Here is a 5823-nt window from a genome sequence, read left to right on the forward strand (position 1 = left end):
ATACTCTGTTCACACACATTACCATTGTTTTACTCACTGTTACTTGCTTTAATGGCGGATGTGTGTCTACCTTTGAGTGCAGGTGAGGACACGTTCAAGCTGCATTCGGGGCAGCTCGAGCTGGAGGCCGTGGAGAAGCAGATCCGCGACCTGGTGGAGAGGCAGACCGAGCTGAGAGAGCAGAGAGCCACGCTGGAAACATCCCAGGCATCCAAGTCTGAGGTAAGTATACAGCGCGCTGCTAACTCTCCCACCACCTCTACTCCGTGTGTTTCTGTGCACAGGCCCGGTGCACCCAGTACACTAGCCAGAAAATGCGAATTTGGCACACTACACGACGAACTGATAAGAGATCGATTAGTATGTGGCATTCACAATGACAATATCCGCACACAGCTGCTGAAAGAAAAAAAATCTAACTTTAAACTCAGCTATCGAAATATGCATGCTACATGAGCAGTCTGAAAAAGGAAACAAAGAAATAAAAAAGAAGCAGGTACCAAAGAACTAAAGAACGAAAGCAAAGTTTGTGCAATATTCTACATGTTTAAACTGTGGTGGCCAGCGTTCATCTGACCGCAGCAGCTGTCCAGCCTTCAACAAGCACTGCAACGCGTGTGAAAAATGGAACCACTTCTCTAAATGGTGCCGATCAAGCAAAAACATGCACCTACAACAGACCAGGACAAGGTCCATCTCAGCCAAGCAGAGCACCCCACACCATACGCAGGGGAGGACAGACACATAAAATAAGTTAACTTAATGCACAGATTGCATATGAACCAGCAGACTTTTTTTACTGTGAAAGTGTAGAGGTGCCAGCTGATAGAGGAGAGATATTTACCGTCCTGTCCACTTCCAACACAGGGAAGCAACTTAAGGTGAAGTTTGACACTGGAGCTCGGTGCAATGTACTGTCCAGAGGTGTTCTCCAGCACATCGACCCAGGCGCTCATGTCGACCACAGCCATGTAGTCAACCTTGTGGCTTATGGTGGTCAGATCATAAAGACTCTAGGTGTTACTAATGTAAACTTCACATGTGGCACACTACAGTTCCATGTTGTTGACAGTGATGTAAAACCTCTATTGGGCCTCAGAGACAGCATTAAACTAGGCTTTGTGCAACTTGACCCGAATGTGCACGCTCTCCAGCAGGGGGCCCCTGAGCTCACAGAGTATAAATATCTTTTTGACTGCAGCACTATAGGCAAACTGCCTGTAGTGTATCACATGCGCCTAGACCCCTCCGTGCACCCTACAATATGTGCTCCCAGACGAGTGCCATTGGCAATGAAAGACAAAATAATCAATGAACTCAACAAAATTACTAAACTGGGAGTCATTAAGCCAGTTCAGGAGCCCACTGAGTCGGTGTCTTCTATGGTGGCTGCATGTAAAAAAGTTGGTGCCGTAAGACTGTGTATTGACCCTGTCCACCTCAACAAAGCCCTCCTCAGACCACATCATCCCATGAAAACAGTAGAACAGGTGATCGCTGACATGCCAGGAGCCATGGTGTTCAGCAGGTGGCTGCATGTAAAAAAGTTGGTGCCGTAAGACTGTGTATTGACCCTGTCCACCTCAACAAAGCCCTCCTCAGACCACATCATCCCATGAAAACAGTAGAACAGGTGATCGCTGACATGCCAGGAGCCATGGTGTTCAGCATCCTTGATGCGAAGTGTGGATTCTGGCAGGTGCCACTCAGTGAGGTGTCATCAAAGCTGACCACCTTCATGACCCTGGCGGGCCGATATGCCTTCCTCCGAATGCCTCATGGAATTTCCACGGGAAGTGAAGTCTTCCAAATGTGTATGGAGCAGCTCTTTGAAGGACAGCCATGCGCAATTGTTGTTTACGACATCCTCGTTTGGGGCAGCACAACAGAAGAGCATGATCTGCACCTCCGGCAGGTCATGGACAGAATACGTGGCATAAATCTTAAGCTCAACCCTGACAAGTGTCGTTTCTGGGTGTCTGAGGTGTCATATGTGGGTCACCTTCTAACTGACCAGGGCATAAAGCCTGACCCTACAAAAACAGACGCGGCCCGTTTTATGCTTTATGGGTGCTGTCTGTCTCCAAAACAACAAACCAATGGCGTTTGCCTCAAGAGCACTTACAGAGACTGAGTCACGCTACGCTCAGATAGAAAAGGAGCTGCTGGCCCTTGTCTATGCGTGTCAGGTTGTACACTGTTTGCTAGTTTCACTGTTCATGTGCACTTTTATAACAGGTAAAGCTAAAGGGCTAACTATATATATACTAATATACAGTATATATAGAGCTGTTAAAATCGCTTTTGTTGTTGATTCTGTTTCTATTTTTTATTCATGTTCAACCTATCCAGGTATCTTATCATTTAGGAGGGGGATGTAGATTATATTGATGGTTACTTGTTATCTTTCCTGTGGCTGTCTACAAGAGATGACGTAGGAGGTCTGGGGGATTATGTGCAAAACACTGGAATAGGAAGGGGGATTGTATGGGTGAATAAAGCGAGACCTCAGTTATACAAAAGGTGTCAGTTAATCTGTCTATACGCATCTACACAACACCTACTTTATACTGAAAGTGAAAAGCAATGCAGACCTACAACTCTAAAAGACACTTTACTAACTTTGGGTTCCATACAAAGGAAGAAGGGTAGGCCAATCAAGAGGTCAAGGTTAGGCCACTGGTAGATGGTGCATCAACACCATCTGGATAAAAAAAGCATTCTCCATTGACAGCCTCTCAAAAGCGCACTGTATTCTGAAGTATTACATTTTCTGCAAGCATAAAATTGGTAAAATGTTGTGATTCTACAAAATTAGATGATATCCAGACTGTAAAAGACCTTCTGGATTTGTAGACTGAACTGGCTTCATCATTCCCCAGTTTTCAGTCTTTGTTACACCCATGTGTGTTTGCTTTTGATTTTTTCACAGTTTACTTTCATCTTCACACTCATCACTGGCCACTCCATTACTATAAATCTTAATCATCCATGTTGTTACTGACCCTCTGAGCCTGCAATGTTAAAAACACTGACAAAAAACAACAGCTTGAGTGACTCCTGTTCATATTCAGTTTCACTGTTGCTTATTGCTGTAATTCAAACCCATTATTTTGGTTTGCTCTTTATTGTACACAAACTACCGCCTGTTCCTGTTTCTTGTTATCACATTAGTCATTTGTTTTCAATATCGTTTCCATCATTTGTGTATTTAAGTATTCAGAAACTGCGTAGAAGAGAACAGGGAAGAACATGAAATGCATAACGAAGTACACTGCATAATGCACATTCATAATGCATAGTTTGTTTTTCCTCACTCACATGTACTGTTGTCAGTGTATTGCTTCCTTGCATTTAGTAAATCCGAGTTGTTTCACTACATCCTTGCTTGTTATTGCCACCCAGTCACAAAATACATTTTCAATAATTTAATAATACATCCTCATAACCTCATAACCCCCCACCCCCCCAAAAAAAACTGTGTTCAAGGATGTTGAAACAGAATTGTCTACTTTTCTACTGCAATGTCACCCTGCACAACCCCTGGAGACCCCATCAAACTTATGAACAAAACCCTGTAGAACGTCTCTAACCAAACCCCTATCCAGAGACCCTGGCATTACTCTGCTGTGGGAATATGATAATCGAATGTACTTTGATGCAAGTTTGATAACAACAAGTACTTTACCAAAGAAACAAGTCATCTTTGTATAAGATAACTAACACCCCTACACATTACTTTGCCAAAGCTACATCCTGCTCAGTCGCTTACATTTATCTATCCTATACATTCTACTATTTTCTTGTTTCCAGTTTACCTGACTTTGAAATATCATGGCAAAAATGAAAATTCTGTCATTAGTTACTCACCCTCATGTCGTTGCAAGCCTGTAAGACCTCCGTTCATCTTCGGAACACAAATTAAGATATTTTTTATGAAATCCGAGAGCTTTCTGACCCTGCATAGACAGCAACACAACTGAAATGTTCCCAGACTCAGAAACATAGTAAGGACATCGATAAAACAGGCCATGTGACATCAGTGGTTCAACCGTAATTTTGCGAAGCTACGAGAATACCTTTTGTGTGCAAAGAAAACAAAAATAACGACTTTATTCAACAATTCTGACATTTTGGAGAGTATCACGACACATGCGCACACTTTCCCTGAACGTAAACAATGCTGCTGAAGGAGAACACGCATGTGCTGCGCCTTTTTTACGTTCAGGAAAAGCACGTGAATGCGTTATGGTACTCTCCAAAATGGCAGAAGACAGTAACTCGGGGGAGAAGAATTGTTGAAAGAAATCGTTATTTTTGTTTTCTTTGCATACAAAAAGTATTCTCGTAGCTTTGCAAAATTAAAGTTGAGCCACTGATGTCACATGGACTATTTTACAGATGTCCTTACTACATTTCTGGGTCTGTCTATGTCTATGCAGGGTCAGAGAGCTCTCGGATTTCATCAAAAATATCTTAATTTGTGTTCCGAAGATGAACAAAGGTCTTACGGGTTTGGAATGATATGACAGAATTGACAGAATTTTAATTTTGGGGTGAACTATCCCTTTAATTATTTTACGTTTTGGTAAATTGGAGGCTAATTTGTATAAATCAGTATGAATTTGTACAATCTGTTTTTATGTCATACAAATGTAAATATATAAAAATGTAAACACCTAGTGATGGTTGTTTATGGTTGGGGTTAGCGGTAAACCTTCATGCTTACTTTTTTCTAAAAATTATTTTTGTATACGATGCACATTGTTGAGTGTTTGCATATCTTGTTGTAATATAATGCATTTTATTCTAAAAAAATAAATAAATGACAAGCCTGTTTACACCAAAACCAAAATGAATATCATCTGGAAAAAGAACATCCATACAATAGGTGGCACTAATCAAAAAAAAAAAGGCTGATTATGCTACACAACTTTTAGATGGTCTGCCATCCAATGATCACAGTAGAAGACCAAACACAGAGGAAACACAAAAGCAAAACTGTCTAATGTCATACTCAGCCATAAATAAACCTATTCTGCGATGATTTACATTTTTATCTTCTTTGGAAGATTTTCTACAAGACAAAGTCGCAAAAAGTTGTGGTTCAGGACTGTCAGTGTGAATGCTTCGACACATGAGATTAATTCAATAAGTTTGATGTCAACACATTTATCTACTTTCTAAAGACTGGTCAGAAATAGCAGGAATCACAGAACGACTGTCTGTGCTCAAGATGCTCCAGTTCATCACTAAATGATGAAGAGCCTCTTAGGACATTTATGAAATGAAATGAAACCAAGATGGGACATTTAACAACAATAAAGTAATTTGCAGTTTTTGGTAAGTGATATTCCATAAAGTGTTGGAGACTGTTATATTATTTAATAACTGCAAGTAAACTGAACTCCTTCCGTTTTTTTAAAAATAACAACCTGATTTATTACACTGCTCTCCTACTGTGAAGACTCACACATGCCTTCATTATGTGATGTGTGAACAAACCTCACAAAATAATTGGTGTCACATGTGCAAATAACTAACACCCAGGTATTCTAAATGACAATGCTGCTCAGCATCAGTGGATTCAAAGTAAATTAAATTTGATCTAACTAAACATAGACTACAGAGAAACTATATATATATATATATATATATATATATATATATATATATATATATATATATATATGTAGTGATGTTGTTAAAACGTCACCGTTATTAATTATGTGGCCAGAGCGATCGCCCGGTTAAAGTTGGTTGGTTGGTTGGTTCTGCCTCTTGCTGTGTGTCATGGTCGAAAGCCCACCCCTTCCTTCCTGT

The sequence above is a fragment of the Sinocyclocheilus grahami genome, unplaced genomic scaffold (assembly GCF_001515645.1).
Source record: "Sinocyclocheilus grahami isolate Dianchi unplaced genomic scaffold, SAMN03320097.WGS_v1.1 scaffold1017.1, whole genome shotgun sequence".
NCBI classification, from domain to species: Eukaryota; Metazoa; Chordata; class Actinopteri; order Cypriniformes; family Cyprinidae; genus Sinocyclocheilus; species Sinocyclocheilus grahami.